The sequence below is a fragment of the Lepidochelys kempii genome, chromosome 26 (assembly GCF_965140285.1).
Source record: "Lepidochelys kempii isolate rLepKem1 chromosome 26, rLepKem1.hap1, whole genome shotgun sequence".
Lineage (NCBI taxonomy): Eukaryota > Metazoa > Chordata > Testudines > Cheloniidae > Lepidochelys > Lepidochelys kempii.
In genome coordinates this window covers 8071194-8093067 of record NC_136405.1, presented here as the reverse complement: position 1 = coordinate 8093067, position 21874 = coordinate 8071194, and the positions used below count along the sequence as shown (strand labels likewise).

The following is a 21874-nucleotide window of genomic DNA, read 5'->3' as shown; positions in this document are numbered from 1 at the left end:
ATAATCTTGCTATGGAAGAGTTTTAGAACTCTTCTGTCCCTGCTAGCCCTGAAACCGCATTAATTCCTGAGATTGTAACTGACTGCCCCTTTAAGAAACACAAATGCAGAGTAACGCCTCAAGGGAATTACAGTGCATCTCGTCAGCAGAAAGTGGGCATAAAAAGGCAGATCTCACCAAATCTCTTCATCTAGAATGCTACTAGCTCCAATCATAACAAAGCTTCCCTGGGAATACACTGCTATGCAAAACCGATGGATTTCCTGTGGATGGTAAGTTCTTTCCAGACAACTGAAAATAAAGATTCAAAAATACATTTGTGATATCAGAGATATTTGTTTTAATTACAGATGTGTGAATAACTGATTTTTTGGTTTACCTGCAATTCTGGGGAAAAAAAATCATTTCAGGTGAAACCAAACATTTCATTTTGATTTTGAGCTTTTAAAATGTTTTTTTTAAAGAAACAAAGAAATTCCAAAAGAAAAATAAAGTCATTTTGAAGCAAAAAATCAAATCAGATCATTTTGAACAAAACCTTTTAATTTTTTCAGATTTTTTGTAGGTTTTTTTTTTTCCCTGAGTGAAACATTTCAATGAAATCAGCACAAATTCACCAGGATCAGATCTCAAGGGGAGAAAAAGAAGCCTGGAAACTTGAAGGATGTTATGACTGAATGTATCAAGCGAGAAAGAAATCCACCAACTCTCAGTGCAAGACCCTTCTCCTTTGCACCTCTGGCCAATTAGAGCAGCCTCCCTGATTCTCTCTGTCTTGTCAAGTCTTTTGCCTGTATCAAAAATAAAGATTTTTTTTTTCTCTCCAGTGGAAATATTTCACACAGCAAAACATTTTTGGTACAACTCGTCACAAAAAGTTGCATTGTACTCAGAAACTCACCTGCAATGGAACATGTTTATGCTCTGTTTATCTGGTTTGTTCATTGGTTACAAGAGGACCTTATCTTTAAGCTGCATTAAGCAGCTTCACCTGAGTGGCTCTACTGTCTATGATGGCCTTGACGGGTATTTTAAACTTGGCTAACTAACAGAGCCATGGCCTTGGAATGATGGGCATGTTGCAAAACAGCTCTGGGTCCATTTTTTCCCCTCATTGTTCATCTGAGGAATTCCTGGGGAGAGAGAGAGCGAGCGAGAGACGGTGAAAGGTCTTGAATCCACTGGCAAAGGTAAACAGATTGTCATCCTTTATTTAGGGAATGGAAATGAAAACCAGAGACAATTCTCCAGAAAAGAATGCATCCCTTGGCTAGAATGTTATTGAAGACAGAGTTAGATTGTCCAATCCTCCCTCACATGAGATGAGCACTTTCAGAAATAGCCAATGAGTCCCATGAGTAAGTGTTCACCAAGGAGTGTAAGGCTTCAGTAATCTGTCTTTTCCTGGCTCCATCCTTCTTCATAGAAAAAGAGCCCGATCCTGATCACAAATCCACCAGCAAGAGTCAGGTGTAACTCCATGGAAGTCGGTCGAGTTACACTGGTGTAAAACTAGCACAAATGAGACAGAGTCAGGCTGAAAGCTTCTCAATATATTCAGTTTTATTATAATTCATCAGTTATTTACTAAGATTGGGGCCTCACTAGGGGCTGTGCAAACACATCATAAGAGACGATCTCTGCCCCAAAGCAGATTCCTAAATCTTTTGCCAAGATTTTCAGAAGTGTCAAGAGATTTTGGGTGCCCAACTTGAGAAAGCTTTCAAGGGGCCTGATTTCCAGAAGCTATACTCAGTCCATTCAGGCCCTTAAAGGTACCTCAAGCTGGGCACCCAAAAGCACTTGTTATTTTTGAAAATCTTGGTCTCACAGCCTGAGTAGGCAATGCAGACAAAGGAAGTGTTATTAGCCTCTTCTACGGATGAGGAATTTAAGCACAGAGAGATTAAATGGTCTGCTCAAAGTCATAGATGGAATCTATAGCAGAGTCAGAAATAAAACTCCGCTCTGCTGAGTCCTACTGCAGTGATTTAGCTACTAGACCCCTCTCCCTGGGAATATAAGTGCCGAGGAAAGACTATGCTAGAATAGAGGAGGAAGACAAGGTTGTCACAGTTCTGAAATGCCAAGCTTGACCTGGCAGACTGAGAAGTATTAAACTAAAATACCACCTCCTAACCCTACAATTCAGAAGGAAAAAAATCACACCAGTCTGCGTTGCTTCATAAAACCCATTAGCCCTGGGTGCTTTTTAGCTAAGGTTAAACTTGAACCAATGCCTTCATGCTCTGCTTATTGAATACATCTAATCTCATTAAACCACATTATGACCTTTTGTTTTATAAATCTATGTGCTTCCCAGAGCTTCCGGAGAATTAACTCATGAACTCACCACCAAATGTCTCCCCCTATCAGCTCTGCAGTGGAAACTCTTCCAGCACTTGGGTTAGAATACTAATACCTTATGATTACATAGCACCCGATGACCAGAAGGATCTCAAAGCGCTTTACAGCTATTGCCTGGATCCAGCTGACTGCTGCATGGCTGTGCTAGTCATTACAGGAAATCTCATCCAGCAGAAGGACAAGACCCCACCGTAATGCCTAAATTAGGGAGACAGATTGTAGCAGCCAGGGGAATGCAGAAGGGGTTTTCTGGCCAGGAGATATGGTGAGATGCCATGCTAACTAGCAAGCATGCTTTATACATACAGGGCCACTTTACCCACCAGTGAAATGTGGCCACCTCTGGGGCAGAACACAGCAGCTCTTTTAATGGCACACAGCAACGCTGCACAAAAGCCGAGGACAGGAAGTGAAGAAGTTGGTAGCTGTGATCCTGCCCTGGCTTACACCAATCTAAATCAAGAATAACTCAGGGTTACAGTTGTTTAAAGCCAGTGTGAGAGCAGAATCAGGCCCACTGTACTAACTGAAATTGCAGTTCATTATTATGGTAGCACACAGGGGCTCCCACCATGATAAGGCCCTAGTGTGCAAGGCGCTGTCCAGACATATACATTTCAAGTGTAGATAATACGAAGTTTGCTACAAGCCTCAATATATTTCTATAGTTAATAAGTAGCTATACCTGAAATGTATGTGTTTGGCATCTGCTTGGAGCACTGGGTTAGACAGGGTCTACACAAGGGATTTGCGCTGAAACAGCTATGGACCCCAAGATAGACAAGGCCTTGCTGTGAGCCGGTTTAACTGATGCGGGGTTTAAACACACCAGAGGCCATGGAAGCTTTTTTTAATCTACTGAGGATCTCAGTACAGCTAACATCACAGCAGTATCTAGCCGTGCTGGGTAACTGTGAAAAAAAAATTCCCTTTGCAGAGAGTGCGCATTAGTTGCCCAAATCTGACCACGAAACCCTAAGCAAGAAATCACTTTATTCTTCAGGAGCGTCAACATTAAAATTGAAGCGGGAAAGGCAACTGATGGAATCAATTCCCCCTGCATGATCTCTGGCTCTAACGGCAAACAGCCAGCCTGGAATACGCAAAGCATTTAAGCGTGTGAATAGTGAAAACAATGGGACGACTGAGCTCATAAAAGTTAAGCACGTACTTAAGCTCTTTACTCTATCAGGGCTACAGTGCTCAGCATCTTGCAGGACTGAGCCCCAGAACACAATGGAGAACTTCCCGGGTCCATTCAATTCTGTAGCGTACTTAGCTTCCCATCTGGCTAGCTTTTATCCAAAGGCTTGCAGGGTGGGGGGAAAGCCATCCGCTAATTGGTCACCATTTTCTTTTCCTAACAGAAACAGACAAGTTAGTATTAAAGTACGACATGTGCACCAGCTGCTCTGCAATTTTTCTATTTGCTTTGCTAATGTGCGTAAATGTAACACTCTGGCACAGGATCGGATACTGCAAGCTGCACACACATTAGCAATCCCACTGAAGTCAATGGGAATATTTGTGTAAGGATTGTTTAGGTAATAATCTGTAGGGTTGGGCCCAGAGTAGTTTTCTCACTTAAGCTCAGATCTCTTTCCCCTTCTTCCCCACAGCCCAAAATCTGATTACGAAGGGAAGGTGCATTGTCTTGGGGCAGCAGTAGGGAAGTGAGAATCAGGACTCCTCGGTCCTACTCCTGACTCTGCCACTGATACACTTTGTGACCTTTGGCAAGTCACTTCACCTGTTTGTGCCTCAGTTTTCCCATCTGTAAAATGAGGATGATACTCCCCTATCTCTCAGGGGTGGATTGTAAGGATTAATTCATTCAGGATTGTAAAATGCCTTGAGATACTGGGATTAAAGGCCCATGAAATATTCAATTATGAAATGAAGTGACCTGAAGGCTCCTTGCATTATAGATAATTAAGCAATTATCCTCTTGAAAACTGGCTCCGAGGACTGTTAATGTTACAGTAGACGGTTATAGTCTCAAACTCAGTGTACTTGGTGTATGTATCATCCTCAGATGGATGAAAGGCCAGTCAGTTCTGAGGAGCAATGAATTTAAATCACATCCCTCATCAGAGGAGCTCTCGACTCGGAGGGGGATTGAGCTGGTGAGCCAGCAGCGTATTGAGGCCTTAGAACTCTAACCAGGCACAGCAAAATTGACACTACAAGAAGGGCACCTACCCCCCAGGGCAAATACAGAATGTCATCTTACCAGGACCTGGGGCTGCGTAGGGAAATCAAGCCTCTTGGTCACACAGCATGGATGCTCACAGAGAGAACAGACTGCTGGGATCTTTTACATTGCAAGGGAAGTGTTACCATTCTCATTGGAGAGAAAAGGCTAAGGTCGAAGAACTCCGGAGATCTAGGTTCAGTTCCTGACACAGCAACAGGCTTTCTGTGCACCCTAATATGAGTGATTTAATTTCTCTGGGTCTCAGTTCTCCATCTGTAAAATGGGGATAACAAGACTCCTTCTCCCACCCTCGGTCTGTCTTCTCTATTTAGATTGTAAGCTTTTCAGTACGGGGAACTGTGTTCTGCACCGAGCACAATGATACCCTGATCTTGGCTGGGGCCTCTGGGCACTACCATAATCATCAAAATTATAGTGGTCTTGCCCAGTGCCAGGAACTCAACCCCCCGTGTTCTTATCCCAGCTCTGACAACGGTTCCCTTTGACCTTGGGGGAGTCACTTCTCGTCTGCGTGATTCACTTTCCTCATTTATGAAATGGGGCTAGTAATCCTGAACGGCCACTCCGAAATAGATAAATAGATTCACCCCTGGTTTATGGCCTCTTTCAGCAGCATAAGGCAAAGGTCCACGGCGGCAGAAAATCCAGCAGGGACATTTTACTCCTGCTACAGATAAGCCACAGCCAGCTCGCCAGGCCTGATCCTGTGAGGTGCTAAGCACCCTCAATTCCCACTGATCGTGGAGGATTGATGCTGTGAACAGCAAGCTCCCAAAAATGCACAACCCCTTTTTCTCCCCAGCATAGGTTTGTATTGAAAACTGGCCCTGATTTGCCTCCTCTGTGCAACGTACGCCGTAACGGAGAGAGCAACGCAAGCCCAAGCACAGAGATGCCTCAGCCGGAACCCACAAGTCTCTGGCGGGTTAAAAAGAAAGCAATCCTCAAGCATGTTTGAAGCAACAGGGTGTCAGCTGGAGCCTGCACTGAGGCTGCTCCTATCATTCATAACTAAATCAGGAGGTAGCAAGTTGCTATAGTAATGGCAACAGAACGGGGCATGGCTGCTCCTCAGAGGGCGTGAAACACCGCCTTCTTAAAGAAACCCTGGGGCCTGGTTCTCCTCTTTCCTCGGGGCTGTCTACCCGCACCTCTGCACTGGTTTAGTTAAACCACTGAAAACCCCTGTGTAGAAGTTCTTATTCTGGTTTAAGAGGGGCTTACTGCCGTTCAGCTTAACTGGCTTAAATTGACACGAGCCTGGTTTAAGCCCAGGTTAAGTGCCCACAACAGGGCGCTGTGGTCAGGGGGACGCTTTGGTTAGGAGTCAAGGAGAGGGGTGGGCCTGGGTGTGAGGCCACGGAAGGGAGCTCAGGGCAATGGGGTGGAAGGGAGGCAGCCGTGGCCAGGGAGGATGGGTGGGAAGCCCAAGGAGGCAGTGGGGGCCAGGGGCACCAAAATACAAGTTTGTCTCGGGCGCCATTTTCCCTAATGCCGGCCCGGAAGCATCTGGCACCGGTTTCACTAGATCAGTTTACAAATCACATCTTAAGTTAAATCTGCATATAGACAAGCCCTGATAGCGGTGAAAATCAGGAGTGACCCCAGTGAGATCAAGGGAGTTAAACGGGTGTAAGGGGAGATCAAAACTAAACCTGGTCTCCTTTCATATTCCCAGAGGTTATTTCCAGTTTCTGTGAGTAAAAGGCTTGACGCTGAGCGGTACCCATCACGCTCCTCGTCCTGTTGACAAGCGCCCAGGGAGGTGTTCCTCAACACAAATGCTCCGTGTCAGAATCTGACCCTTCCAAAAGAAATGTTCTTCCAAAAGAAATGTTCTGTGGAGAAATCGGCAGTTGCGCTGGACTTCCAGAACTGACCCCCTGTGGTAAAATTCAGGGGGCTGGTTTAAAAACACCATCAGAAAGACTGTGGATGTTAAATTCTATCGGTCCAGTTCTCAGTTGTGATTGGCCTCGATGCTCCTCTCCAGCAGTACAAAGGGGTCAGAAAGCCACTGGAGATGCACTTCAGGAATTACCCCAGTGCAATGGGCCTCACTGCCCCATATAAAGCCAGCACAAGACTTCTTCCCCACTCAGTATAAGGATCGTGTCGGGGATGGGCTGGGACGCTCAGAGGAAGGGGACATTTGAGGGGGACAAAGGGGAATGTAGCCAGAGCACTGTGCTAAGGGTGCATGGGGAGCAGAGTGTAAATTATAGCAGCCCTAAGGCTGATCTAATTTACACCATGGGCAGGCAGGTCCCCAACCTTCTCCAGAACACGGGGAGCACAAGGTGGTTTATAAAAACCCCTCCCCATTGTTCCCATGCCAAGCAGAGCAACCCAGAATCAGAGCCTGAAGCAGTTTTCCCTACGGCAAAAGCCTTGGGCTGGATTCTGCTTGCCATTACAACAACGTAAATCTGGAGTAACTCCAGTGGATTCACACGAGAGCAGCACGTGGTCCCTTTCACTCTCACATGGGCACTTTGGGTTGCTAAATCTTTCTTTTCTTCACCCAAAAAGTTGAGGAGCTGCAGCAGCCTGCTTAGCCATTTGCTGGGCATCGTCAAATCACCATTTAACGCTGCTCCCCCGGGCAGCGCCCGCTTTAATTTACTCAGCTGGGTGGCAGTCAGTTCCGATAGGCCAGGCTGATGCCTTTGCTTGCCTCATAGATCTTACCTTGTCTTCTCCAGTTTTTAATGCTCACCAGTTCTCCGCACAAAATGGGGATCTGTAACAAGCAATTATTTCAAAGGAGGCCCTGTTGCTGTGGTTACCAATCGTCAAGCTCAGGCATTTGCAGGCTCCGTCGAGATCAGCCTTCCTCTCGGTGATGTCCTGTTCTTTATATTACAGAAAGATTTTTGCTCTCAGGCACCCGGCCAGATAGAAAGTTGGGCTAGGAATGAGTAAACGCCTCAGGATGTGGGTCATTCCTGGAGGTCCCGTATAAATCACAAGGCTGACGAGAAATAAGGAAAACAACAGATGTGATATTTTTAGCCTGTCCGTGAAGATTTCGCAAGGATTTATGACAAGAAAATATCCGGAGGACCTGGCTTTCTCTCTGTTATTATGATGTGCATTACAGTAGCATCAGAAAGCCACAACTGTGACCAGGGCCTCTTTGTGCTTGGTGTTGTACAAACACACAGTATCAGACAGGTCCTGTTCCAAAGACCCAGAATCTAAGGAGACAAGACTGATAAAGGGTGGACAGGAGGAACTGAGGTCCCGAGAAATTAAGGGCCAGAGTTTCCAAAGAGCTCAACCTATTTAGTGCACGTTGGGTGCTGGCTGCTTCAGAAAACTTGGCCCTTATAGAAGTGTCTAAATAGGAGCAGAGCTCTTTTGCAGGCCAGGCCCTAATTGTGGGTGCTGAGCACTTGAAAACCTGACCCTGAGTTCTTTCAAAAACCAGGCCACATGTGGCTTGTGCAAATTGCAGAGCCCACAATTGAACCAGGCCTCCTGAGTCCCAGTCCAGTGCCTTAACCATAAGACCATCTGCTCTCTCTTTTCTCCCCATCCCCTTTTGTGGCTCTCCCTGTTTATAACCAGGTAATCTCCAGGAGGACCTGCCTCAGAGTTATATATTACTTTGTGCTTGATAAAAGAAAAGGAGTACTTGTGGCACCTTCGAGACTAACCAATTTATTTGAGCATAAGCTTTCGTGAGCTACAGCTCACTTCATCGGATGCATGTAGCTCACAAAAGCTTATGCTCAAATAAATTGGTTAGTCTCTAAGGTGCCACAAGTACTCCTTTTCTTTTTTTGCAAATACAGATTAACACGGCTGTTATTCTGAAACCTGTCTTTGTGCTTGATAGTTACTGCAGTTTAATTTCACATGTGTCAGTAAGGAGGGGGGCAACCCTAGATCTAGGTACCCTTAAATCCCATTCAAGAGGGTTGTAATGGGATTGCCACTCACCCCTGGTGCACCTCCTTGCATCTAGATCTGGGAAGGTACCTCCCTCGCTGCTCGTTGCTCACTCTGCAATGGTCTTTCTTCTGGTAACTTGGCCCTCTGGCCAGGTCATCATTTAGTCCACCTCTTCTGGGGTTACAAAGTCCAACAGAACAACTCCAGGCAGCGTTCAGCCCCCCTGCTCAGGACTCTGTCCCATTACCCGTGGCTGGTACATGAAACCAGGCCCATCACGACTCCAGGTTCCAGCCCAGGGATCCTCTAACCACAGTCCAGGTCCTCAGTCCCCATCCCTTTGCCATTTCCCTGGGCTCCTTCCTACCAAGCCTCTCTATATTCTCTTCCTGGATTCTAGGTTTACTACAGGATACTCTACTCCCCACGGCTACTTCATCCCCTTTAGCTCATCAAAATATACAAAGTAAATATCCTTAAATCAAACTCTAATAAGATGTCAAGGAGCACTTTTCTTCACCTATCTGTATATTTCAATTACTGATAGAAATATATTTTTGTCAGTTTGTGTGTTCAGTGAAATCGACATTTACCGATGAAAGTCTGTTGCTTCCAAGACGAAATGGTCTGAAACTGGGTCCTTTCATTTCTGGAGTTATTGAGCCAGATCCTCAACTGGTGTAAATCAGTGTAGTTCCATTGGCCCTGCATCCTTAATGCTTTTATAAAGCATTTTATAGGGTGCTTTTATAAAGTTGGGAAAGGGGTGGAATCAAACTCAAGAGTAGAGCGATATAAGGTGAAACAAATGAGACATCGTCTAACTCCATTCCCCACCTACCTTGAAGAAAAAACACCAGTGTCTCTTTTCCCTCCTTCTCCCTTGATGTCCTACAGTTGTAGACTTTACTGGATCTTCCATGTGGAAGTGACCTATTCTATGCTCAGGAATGCCAGAAAGGAAAAAGAAAAAGAGAACAGGATTTTTAATTCCACCATAATCTATTCAACTGGGTTTCTTGCAAACACTTCATTTCAGGGACCACGCAGACCAGAGCCAGGAAAATCCAACTAAATATGGACACTTAAAAAAACAACATCAAAATAAAGATAATCTGCAAAACCCATACAGCATATCAATCACTAGGAAGTTGACCACTCTGTAGTTTAAGGTTAGGAAGTAATATAAATTAAACCATTTGTCATTCCCAGTTGCGTGAAATGAGGAAACAGCCAATTTTCCTCCCATTAGACAACGTTCTCACGTGGGCTGCTGGCTACAGACCACTTTTGAAAATCTGGTCCTTCATTTCTCTGAGAGAAAGCATCCAAGACCTACAAAGAAAGGTGAGTTCTCACCAGAAGGTAGCCTGAGCGCAAATCCTAGTGAAGACAAGCCAATATGAGTTTTAGCTAGAGTTAGCAGGTTGAGTTAGGATACATCTTCTCTGCAGAGTTCAACTGAGCTCTTACTTCGGTGTTGCTCCAACCCAGCTCCTGTCAATGTACAAAACCCTCTGATCTGAATTTAGTGGTGCTTTCAACCCAGCCTAGCTGGCCCATCCTGGGACTAAGCAGCATCTGGGTTTTAGCGTATTCACTCAGGTTGATAACCTGCCCATTTTGCAGTGAGGACGCAGGTTAAATCCCACAAGTGCTAACAGTTCTCCAATGCCTTCCCCCAATTCCCCCCATGTGACTAGAAGGACAGACAACTCGTCACTGGGAAAGAACTTTAGAGCAGCTCAGCTCACTGCAGCACAGAGAACTATGCAATATCTCCCCCCGCCCCCAAAAGCCCTAGAGAGACACACAGAGGTGACTGCAGTGCCAGTGAGGACACAGTTATGTGCTAAAATAACCCGGGTGCTCAGACCTGAATGTAGATCACATGAGTTCGCTCAGCCGTGAAGACATAGCCATAGTGCACCCTGGTGTTTAACTTGCGCTGCTAACTCATGTTAAAACTACGCCTGCCTCATCTTCACTAGAATCATAGAATATCAGGGTTGGAAGGGACCCCAGAAGGTCATCTAGTCCAACCCCCTGCTCGAAGCAGGACCAATTCCCAGTTAAATCATCCCAGCCAGGGCTTTGTCAAGCCTGACCTTAAAAACCTCTAAGGAAGGAGATTCTACCACCTCCCTAGGTAACGCATTCCAGTGTTTCACCACCCTCTTAGTGAAAAAGTTTTTCCTAATATCCAATCTAAACCTCCCCCACTGCAACTTGAGACCATTACTCCTCGTTCTGTCATCTGCTACCATTGAGAACAGTCTAGAGCCATCCTCTTTGGAACCCCCTTTCAGGTAGTTGAAAGCAGCTATCAAATCCCCCCTCATTCTTCTCTTCTGCAGGCTAAACAATCCCAGCTCCCTCAGCCTCTCCTCATAACTCATGTGTTCCAGTCCCCTAATCATTTTTGTTGCCCTTCGCTGGACTCTCTCCAATTTATCCACATCCTTCTTGAAGTGTGGGGCCCAAAACTGGACACAGTACTCCAGATGAGGCCTCACCAATGTCGAATAGAGGGGAACGATCACGTCCCTCGATCTGCTCGCTATGCCCCTACTTATACATCCCAAAATGCCATTGGCCTTCTTGGCAACAAGGGCACACTGCTGACTCATATCCAGCTTCTCGTCCACTGTCACCCCTAGGTCCTTTTCCGCAGAACTGCTGCCTAGCCATTCGGTCCCTAGTCTGTAGCTGTGCATTGGGTTCTTCCGTCCTAAGTGCAGGACCCTGCACTTATCCTTATTGAACCTCATCAGATTCCTTTTGGCCCAATCTTCCAATTGGTCTAGGTCCTTCTGTATCCTATCCCTCCCCTCCAGCGTATCTACCACTCCTCCCAGTTTAGTATCATCCGCAAATTTGCTGAGAGTGCAATCCACACCATCCTCCAGATCATTTATGAAGATATTGAATAAAACCGGCCCCAGGACCGACCCTTGGGGCACTCCACTTGATACCGGCTGCCAACTAGACATGGAGCCATTGATCGCTACCCGTTGAGCCCGACAATCTAGCCAGCTTTCTACCCACCTTATAGTGCATTCATCCAGCCCATACTTCCTTAACTTGCTGACAAGAATACTATGGGAGACCGTGTCAAAAGCTTTGCTAAAGTCAAGAAACAATACATCCACTGCTTTCCCTTCATCCACAGAACCAGTAATCTCATCATAAAAGGCGATTAGATTAGTCAGGCATGACCTTCCCTTGGTGAATCCATGCTGGCTGTTCCTGATCACTTTCCTCTCATGCAAGTGCTTCAGGATTGATTCTTTGAGGACCTGCTCCATGATTTTTCCAGGGACTGAGGTGAGGCTGACTGGCCTGTAGTTCCCAGGATCTTCCTTCTTCCCTTTTTTAAAGATTGGCACTACATTAGCCTTTTTCCAGTCATCTGGGACTTCCCCGGTTTGCCACGAGTTTTCAAAGATAATGGCCAGTGGCTCTGCAATCACAGCCGCCAATTCCTTCAGCACTCTCGGATGCAACTCGTCCGGCCCCATGGACTTGTGCACGTCCAGCTTTTCTAAATAGTCCCTAACCGCCTCTATCTCCACAGAGGGCTGGCCATCTCTTCCGCATTTTGTGATGCCCAGCGCAGCAGTCTGGGAGCTGACCTTGTTAGTGAAAACAGAGGCAAAAAAAGCATTGAGTACATTAGCTTTTTCCACATCCTCTGTCACTAGGTTGCCTCCCTCATTCAGTAAGGGGCCCACACATTCCTTGGCTTTCTTCTTGTTGCCAACATACCTGAAGAAACCCTTCTTGTTACTCTTGACATCTCTGGCTAGCTGCAGCTCCAGGTGCGATTTGGCCCTCCTGATAACATTCCTACATGCCCGAGCAATATTTTTATACTCTTCCCTGGTCATATGTCCAACCTTCCACTTCTTGTAAGCTTCTTTTTTATGTTTAAGATCCGCTAGGATTTCACCATTAAGCCAAGCTGGTCGCCTGCCATATTTACTATTCTTTCGACTCATCGGGATGGTTTGTCCCTGTAACCTCAACAGGGATTCCTTGAAATACAGCCAGCTCTCCTGGACTCTTTTCCCCTTCAAGTTAGTCCCCCAGGGGATCCTGGGCATCCGTTCCCTGAGGGAGTCGAAGTCTGCTTTCCTGAAGTCCAGGGTCCGTATCCTGCTGCTTACCTTTCTTCCCTGCGTCAGGATCCTGAACTCAACCAACTCATGGTCACTGCCTCCCAGATTCCCATCCACTTTTGCTTCCCCCACTAATTCTACCCGGTTTGTGAGCAGCAGGTCAAGAAAAGCGCCCCCCCTAGTTGGCTCCTCTAGCACTTGCGCCAGGAAATTGTCCCCTACGCTTTCCAAAAACTTCCTGGATTGTCTATGCACCGCTGTATTGCTCTCCCAGCAGATATCAGGAAAATTAAAGTCACCCATGAGAATCAGGGCATGCGATCTAGTAGCTTCCGTGAGCTGCCGGAAGAAAGCCTCATCCACCTCATCCCCCTGGTCCGGTGGTCTATAGCAGACTCCCACCACTACATCACTCTTGTTGCACACACTTCTAAACTTAATCCAGAGACACTCAGGTTTTTCTGCAGTTTCGTACCGGAGCTCTGAGCAGTCATACTGCTCCCTTACATACAGTGCTACTCCCCCATCTTTTCTGCCCTGCCTGTCCTTCCTGAACAGTTTATAACCATCCATGACAGTACTCCAGTCATGTGAGTTATCCCACCAAGTCTCTGTGGGATATTTTAATTTGAACTCAAGTTAAGAACACACCTTTTTTGTCACGAAAACAAGGCCTAAGTGACTTTGGAGACTAAATCCCACTGACTAAATCCCTACCCTCTCTGGCTCTGTTCTCCAGCTGTCAAACGAGGATAAAATCTTCCTTGTTACCCCCCCCCCTCCACCCACCACACACACACTTTGTTTGTTTGTCTTGTCCATGTAAAATGCAACCTCCTCAGGACAGGCACTCTCTCACTCTCCGTGTGCCCAGCACTCAGTCCAATGGGGCCCTGATCTTGGTTGGGGCAGCTAGATACTATTGTAATACAAATAACGATAGGTAAGATCGTCCAGTAGGGAGCAACGTTTCCTGCAGTGCTGCACATTGAGACTTTTGAGCAGGGTGACTTGGGCCATTCAAGGTCGGGGGGGGGGGCTTGTTTTCATCCCTTCTGACGCAATTTGTTTTCACTTCTCTGTGCTTGTCCCTGGTTAATGAGTTTTTAGTGCACTGACCCCTACTTAATACACTGGTTCAAAAAATGAGAATAATTAATCAATTATCAGAGAGGGGCCGGCTCGCTATCATTCTCACGTACTGATCATCCTCACCGCCATGAAACGTCCCTTTTCAGATGATCAGTCCCTTAGCACAATGAGAGACCTTCCTGCTCTGCAGCCTTTGCAGCCTGGATGGTATAATATGGCCACAGGCCAGGCTTTGTCCCTTTTGTGCTTGGCTCACTTCCAATGACACTGTTTCCTGTTGGAAAATACTTCCCCCACCCCATCCATGTGAAATGACCACTGCTGTTAACAGGCAATCCTTTGTGAAGCACGCTTTATGTTTTTGCTCCTCAGTAAAGGCTAATTCTGTATTACCAAAGGAGTTTATGAATCCCTCAAACTGTGCAGTTTATAAACATCTTAATTCTCATGCTGCAGCTGGCTTGGTATTAATGTTTTAATTGCAAACTACTATATGTCTGTCAGTAGCATCTAGATGCTGCCATGGGTCCCATTGTGCTAGCTCCTATACACCACACAGTATGAGACTCCTTGCCCCAGAGAGCTCACTGTCTAAATAGAAGGGGGAGGGCGGGTGGGGGGAGGAATGACAGAGAGATTAAATGACATGCCCAATGTCACACAGAAAGTCAGTGGCACAGTCAGGAATAGAACCCTGGTCTTCTCAGTCTCGGTCCAGTGCCCTATCCACCGGGAAACACTGCGTCTCTGGTAACTGCACCTTTGCCCAAGTCCCTATGGACTATTTAAAGATAATAATCCCATATTGCAAATCATGTCTAGTTTGTCTTAATAAATAACATGATTACTGGAGAAGGTCAAGAAGCCCTTGCTCAATTTTTATTTGGCTCTTACTCTGACAAATTCCTCCTGCGTTCGCTGAACTCTGAAGAGGCTGAGTCCCTGCCAGGATGTGGCCCACTGAAATCACAATAGCCATTGCCTGCCACCCTTATTGAACCTCCCTGTACCTTAATTTCCCCGTGGACACAATGGGGCGAAAGATACTTAAGGACATAGGTAAAGCCCTTTGAGATTTGCAGGTGAATAGGGCTCTGTAACTGGCCAAGTGTTGTTATTTAACATATAGGGATAATAGCGGTCTCTATTCCTAAAACCACCCAAATGAATTTACTGATGCTCAGGGGGGAAGCTTGCAAGTATGGGAGCTGTGCTATGCAAAGGAAAAATACTCTTCCAACTTAATGATTTCCTCGCTTCATAGCTGTAGAGTTAAAATCAGGAATCAGAAGCAGCCCTTTGAAAAGGTGAATATCCCTCACACTCACCCATAATATTTTAAAGACTTTTTGGAGCCCAGACTGCTTCGCCATCTGCTAACGTGTCAGGCCCAGATCTGCAAAGGTACTTCCATGCCTAACTCAATCTGGGCCCCAGCGAATAAAGAACCAGGGGTATTTTTGATTTGCCTTTTGCCGTGATGGATTTTTTTTTTAAAAAAGGCAAGATCAACAAACCTTAAAGGCTCTTCTGAGGCTGGATACAAAATAGGGCTTCTGTGTAGCAGCCTCCCTTAAAAATCAACAATAAAGCTTTTGGTGGAGATTCTCCATGGAGCCTAAGGGAGTTAGACACTCAATTCACGGAGTCATCGATTTTAAAGCCAGGAGAGAGACCATTACATCATCTAATCTGACCTCATGTAGAACACAGTCCACAAAATTCCACCCCGTTACCTCTGTATTTAGCCCAAAAATCTCCTAGAGCACAACTGTAAACACATGTAGTGGGAGACGGGCACCTCACAACTCCCTTCAGCTCTTCTGCAGTTCCCAGCCTTGCTTTAGGCAAGGGAGTGCATGACAGAAAGCTCAGACTCAAGCGAACAGGCATCAGCTGCCCGGATGGGCTGATCTACTCCGACGCTTACAAAATATTGGGGCTGACAGGGAGGTTGCATTGCTGGAGGGCAGCAACTTCCTGCTACGGTTTTTACTGCTGCTGCCATCCCTGAACTGCTGAAGCCAGCCGGCTAATCCTAGGAATAATAAACTGGGAGCAACCCAAAGCTAAACCATGCTGTAGTAAACAATTCTCCTACGGGCTCTGGCGTGAAAGTGAGGGCATGATGTAAGAACCTCAGCAGATAGACTCCCACGTCTATGTCACAGTGCAAGATTTTCAAAAGTGACTTGTGAGGGTGGGGTCCCAACATGAGATGCCTTAAAAAGGGCCTGGGCTTTCGGCCTCAGGGCTCGTGCACCTGTTGCAGTCCTTGGGCTCTTTAAGATTGGGAGCTGTAGCTGAAAAGTCAACGCTTGCTCCCTTTCCTGCGCCCTACAGGAGACTGTGTATAAAGCTTCCTAGTAATGTTTGTGTCTATCCCATTTATACTCAACATTATGAACATATATAATCTATATGACATGTGCTTCTTTTTCTTCAAACCTTTTTTTATCACTAGAATACCACCAACAAAAAAACAAAACAAAAAACAAACCCAAAAAACCAACCAACCAAACTGAACAAAGAACACAAGTTACAGGTTATTTAACAAAAAGGAGTACTTGTGTCACCTTAGAGACTAACAAATTTATTTAGTCTCTAAGGTCCCCCAAGTCCTCCTTTTCTTTTTGTGAATACAGACTAACACGGCTGTTACTCTGAAACAGGTTATTTAACATCTTTCTGTCAAGGGTCCCTTCCCAGTCATCTGGGGTTGGAGGCGTGAAGAGCACAGTCCAAAGGAAGGGCTCACAAGCCATCTGCAATGCAAAGCCAGCTCTGGGGAGAGGGGAACACTGATTTTAAAAAAGGGTTTGGTTTTGCCCGCTGTAGAGTCACCAAAGGAGGTCCAGTCCTAGGCAGGGGAGCAAACAGGAGAGACCCCTTGGTCAGTGAAGGGACTTTCTGCATCTGTCAGGCAGCTGCCTGTGAAACCCTGGGAACAAGGACTAGACAGGACCCTGAAGGGTGGTGAGATGGATCCGGGGGCTTTCTTGTGTTATCTTGAGTCTCTGTTGATAAGAAAAGCCCTGTGAAATTAGCTGGAGCTGAGCAGTTGCTTGGAGTGTGATTTCACGTTGCCCAGCTGGTGCATCAGCTCACAGGGCCTGATTTTCAGATAGTGCTGAGCATCCGTCCTCTGACAATCAGGCCCATTTAGTGAGTCCCAAAGGGGACACTCAAAATCACTCCTCACTTCTGAAAACCTCAGCCTTAATAAAGGGGTCAATAGAAACGACTCGGAATAGACAATGTAATAAAAATGGTCGCCTTTCTAGAGCAGGGATCATTCTCTATTCAATCCTATGGAATGGTTTTAAAAATAACCCACAGAAAGATCCTTTTTGATTAAATTGCAGACAACTTCTCCATCAGGGTCGTGAAGATAGATACCGTTCTGACTGCAGCACTTTAAAAGCAGCAAACCTCATTGAAATCCAGGAAACTCCTCTCTGTGTCCCTTGCAGAGGGGGCGGGGGGAGAAGAGAGCACTGACAATGCGGATGTTTACCAGGGGATTTCAGGGGGGCTGGGAGCTACAGCGCTGCTTTTCCTTTGTGACATACAGGCATGTCCTTTGCTTGTTAGGCAAACCAACGGAGAAAGAGATGTTACCGTGTTTAAAAGCTATCGAAGAAACATGCTGGGAGAAAAAAGGAACCTGACCCGCATCGATGAATAGGGAGGAAACCTGCCTGCAAATATACTGTTGTCATGCCAGCCATTCCCGCTACCAAGAAACCAGCTGTCTGCTAGCAACGACCCCACCCACTGCAGACGGCTTTCTGAGTCTGCTTGGAACGATTTCATCTGGTAGTCTAGACAGTTTCTAGGGAAAGTCAGCTTTCATGGGTATCTCCATACAGGCTGGCCAGTAGAATGGTACAGAATCATTTATTTATCAGGATTCTGCCTGCATTTCAGCTGGGTGTCGAGACAGCTACTAAGGGCTCTCCCCCGCAGTCTGTGTCCTCGGCTCCAGGTATACATTCATGAGACACCCCCCCTTCCCCACCCCCATCCTGTTTTTGTTAGGGAGGGAAATTTGCATCTAGGGGGAAAACAGCCGAATTAGTGTAACTACAATTCTTCTTCCTGCCCCAGGGTGCACCAGTACCGTAGGACTCAGAAACTATGGTGACAGATGCTTTAGAAAAGTATCTATGTGGGGCTAACTCCTGCTCTTCTTACTCCCATGCGTGGTCCCATTCAAATACATATGTACAACAAACCTGTGTCTTTGTTCATATGATCAGTCCCATTTCAACCTGTGCATAGGTCAAATCTTGCTCTCCTTAATCACACAAGTAACCACATTGAAACTAGTGTATAGGCCAAACTCTGGCTTTCTTATTCACTAGTAGTCCTATAGATCAAAGGCAAGATAATCAATTAGGAGGAGTTAATATAACTCAGTTTCATATTTAGGTCGACCTTGATGAATTGAATTGCTACAGCCAGCATCTGTCTCCTCTCTCAAACCTCAAAACCCATGCATTCCTCACATCAAAATAACTATGCCATTCAGAGATTATTTTTCCCTTCCCCCTGAGCTTTTCTGTTTTGGTTTGTATTTCCTTTGATTATCAGAACAGGCAAGTGGCAGGAAAGAATGGACTTCACAGGAATATTTTCCGCACGGCTTTACTCCTCAGACATGAGCATTCTAAAAGCCACCGCCAACTCACAAACCCACCAGTTCAGTTCACTTCACATTGGCCAACAACAACCTGGAGGTGAAAGACTCCATATCCTGTTTTTAAAAAAATCCCCATCCCTTCCCTTCTTCCTCTTTTTTTGAACCTTCATCTAATAGTTCCTTTCTTACCTTTTTTGAAATTTCAGAATTCCAGCCAGCTCTACTCCAAAGCCTGTGCCAGGTGTTGAACCTCCATGGAGTGCTACGCAGGACAAAGATGCTCTGATGGACGAAAGTTGCAAAGTGAGAAACCTGGTTACCTTAATTTAGTTTAAAAATGGAGACTTTGAACTTGGATTATTTTTCTGAGGAAGTTATAGCTTTACAGGGGAGGGGACATTCGAGAAATTCTTTGTGAATCCAGCAAACTAATTATTTCACAGTGTATGCACATGGGGTAAGACAGAACCTATGTGAGATGCTAAAAGTTGCCTAGGATAGAAGGCAATTGAGAGCTTTTCAGGGGCAGGAAATGTACCCTTCTTCTGAAGGCATCATACACGTTTACAGCATTATCTTAGGGATTCTTATTAACAAGCTGCCGTACTGGACACCTGCTAGACTAATTACATCTCAGCATGTCTGAAGACAAGAGCTGTGCTGGGAGCATCAGCGGACAGAGCTGCACTGAAAACAGCAGCTTCAGAACGGATAGTGTGGGCTTCTGAGAGGGCTAGACTGCTCTTCAATCCCCCTTCGTGGGATCCCTTTAATAAACACAGCAGGGGTAGTCAGCATGATTGGGAGAATGGCACGCAGGACAGGAAATCAGGATTCCTAGGTGCTATTCCTCACTCTGGCCCTTATCTAAAGCCCACTGACATCAATGGAAGGACTCCCACTGATTTCAACAAGAGTTGGATCAGGCCTTCTGCTGCTAATGTGCTGCGTAACCTAGCAACTCACGGTCTCTCTACACCTCAGTCCCTCCATCCTTGAACTGGGAGGGTCCTGATACTTCACTTTGTGAAGGGCTCTGAAACCTGCTGATAAGGCAATGGGTGGAATTCACCCTGATACAGAGAGCGGGCACAAGGCCTATGCACCATTTACCTTGCACAGAAAAGGACCTTGTGCACAGTGAATTTTACCTACCCTTCTAATCGGTATAGCTGTTAAACCACAGCAGGCTGTCTTTCATATCTTCACTCTTTACCTCATAATCCATAGTACGGGCCTGAATTTAGTAAGCATCCACAACCCCCAGACTAAGAGAATTCCAAACCCAAGGCACAGCACAACATGGGGTCCCTGTGGCTCTACCCTGACAGCCCAGCCTCCTTGGAGTAGCAGTGGGACAGGGCCCTTTCCCTTCGCAGGGGCGGCAACATAGGGCCTCTCTCTGCTTAGGAGTGGCAGCAGAGGCTCCCCACCCACTCAGAAGCACTAGAGGTGGCAGCAGTAGGGGCTCCCCATTGCTTATCCTAGCAGCCAGGCTGTGGCTACTTGGGTGGGGGGGGCCTCCTGCCAGACAGATCCCTCTGCAGGATCTCCAGACCTGTGGGCTGGGAGTTAACACTCCATTGAGATGCATGGGACCGTTCACCCATCTGAGAGCTATTGTTTCAGGTGGCCTGCAGATGCAGACAGACATCACTGCATCATTTATACTCAGGTCACTTTTCAAGCTTTTCTTCCTGGCCATAAGGGCTAGAAACGTTTTTTTTTTTTTAAAGGAAAGCTGGATTCTGATGTACTCACACAATTCCAGGATAGGAGCCTATAGTGCTCATACCTAAATCCAGCCCTATCCCCATTGAAGCCGAAGGAATAGAGAGTGTTTGATGCCTCTCAGGATTTGACCATTTAGGAGGTTTAAATTATTCTCTCTGCCCAGCTTTCTAATCTCACTGCCTAACCTCTAGGGATCATCGTTAAGTTTCTAGCTCACTGGCCCACTGCATTAGATAGAAGTATTTGCAGCCTGTCAGCAATGTTTTCATCTTTCTCCATAGGAGGTCCAGAGAAGTTGTCAGATAATCACCAGTCATCCAGAGGAACGCAGGTTTCCTTGCTGCATAAAGAAACGAGGGAACAGATTAGGGAGACAAAATTTTTGTTTCACAGATTATACCAAATCTTTCTTGAACTGGAAGAGTTGGTCTTCCAGCTCTGCGACATCTATGTCCTAGGCATGTCTAACAGATGTGTGATATTGTATTTGGGCAGGTTTCAGAGTAGCAGTCGTGTTAGTCTGTATTCGCAAAAAGAAAAGGAGGACTTGGGGCACCTTAGAGACTAACCAATTTATTTGAGCATAAGCTTTCGTGAGCTACAGCTCACTTCATCGGATGTTTGGGCAGTGCTGTTTGTATAATTTAGGGCTCAGTCCTCCAACTTGTTCCATACAGACTGACACCTGCACCCAAGCAGATGCCCACTGCTTTCATTTGGGGCTCCAGGCAGGTACCAGGGCATCCACACAGAACAAGTTGCAGGATCGGGGGCTTAGACTACAAGCTCCCTAGACCATGACCCATGTGTTCTTCTCAGTTTGGTACACACTGAGCCTAGGGAGTAACACAGCATTAATAGAAGACTAACTCCTGAGCTGGGTCCTTGTACCACACTCACGATCATAGCCAGCATGCTGGAAAGAAGCACCTTCTTAAAACTTACCGCAGCATGGACACCTCTCCACTGAACTGATACCACCAGCTTGCTTCACATGGGCTGCGAGGTGTCAGATGTTCAGTTTTGAAGGGTATGTCTATACAGCCGCTGAGAAGTGGAAATCCCAGCTCGGGTAATTATACACATGCTAGCTCTGACTGAGCTAGTCTGCTAAAAACAGCAGCATGATGGAGGCAGCACTGGCAGCGTTACGGGCTTGCCGGTAAGTACATACCGAGGACCTCAGATGGGAGTGGACTCAGGCAGCTAGCAGAGACAAGCCTCAAAAACCTTGATGGGAGCAGCTGCAATGCCACCCAATTCAGTGCAGGTTTGAGTCTCTTGGGACTCTTCTAAACAGAAAGGATGAGCCAGATTTTCAGCTGGCGTAAATCAGCAGAAATGCTATAGACTTCCATGGAGCTCCAGGGATTCATGCCAGCTGGCACAGAACTAGTAAATATGAAATCAATTATTGGAGATCCTCAGACAAAAAGGACCACAGAAATACTGTTTTTTAAACAAACATTCATTAACATCCCTCTGAAGTAGGCACGGACGTGCACAAGTCCATGGGGCCGGATGCGTTGCATCCGAGAGCGCTAAAGGAGTCGCCGGATGCGATTGCAGAGCCATTGGCCATTATCTTTGAAAACTCATGGCGATGCGGGGAAGTCCCGGATGACTGGAAAAAGCCTAATGTAGTGCCCATCTTTAAAAAAGGGAAGAAGGAGGATCCTGGGAACTACAGGCCAGTCAGCCTCACCTCAGTCCCTGGAAAAATCATGCAGCAGGTCCTCAAGGAATCAATTCTGAAGCACTTAGAGGAGAGGAAAGTGATCAGGAACAGTCAGCATG

General features: G+C 46.2%; 1 long non-coding RNA gene across 2 annotated transcripts; it reads right to left on the bottom strand.

The window, feature by feature from the left end:
• Nucleotides 1–559: 559 nt before the first annotated feature.
• Nucleotides 560–19898, bottom strand: LOC140903577 (uncharacterized). 2 transcript variants are annotated; one of them, XR_012156291.2, is made up of 6 exons: nt 18533–19898; nt 9327–9423; nt 3539–7559; nt 2691–2820; nt 902–1512; nt 560–791 (listed from the first exon to the last, which is right to left on the bottom strand). It is a non-coding gene; the product is annotated as an uncharacterized LOC140903577 (long non-coding RNA). The 2 variants fall into 2 exon arrangements; XR_012156290.2 differs by lacking the exon at nt 2691–2820.
• Nucleotides 19899–21874: the final 1976 nt, after the last annotated feature.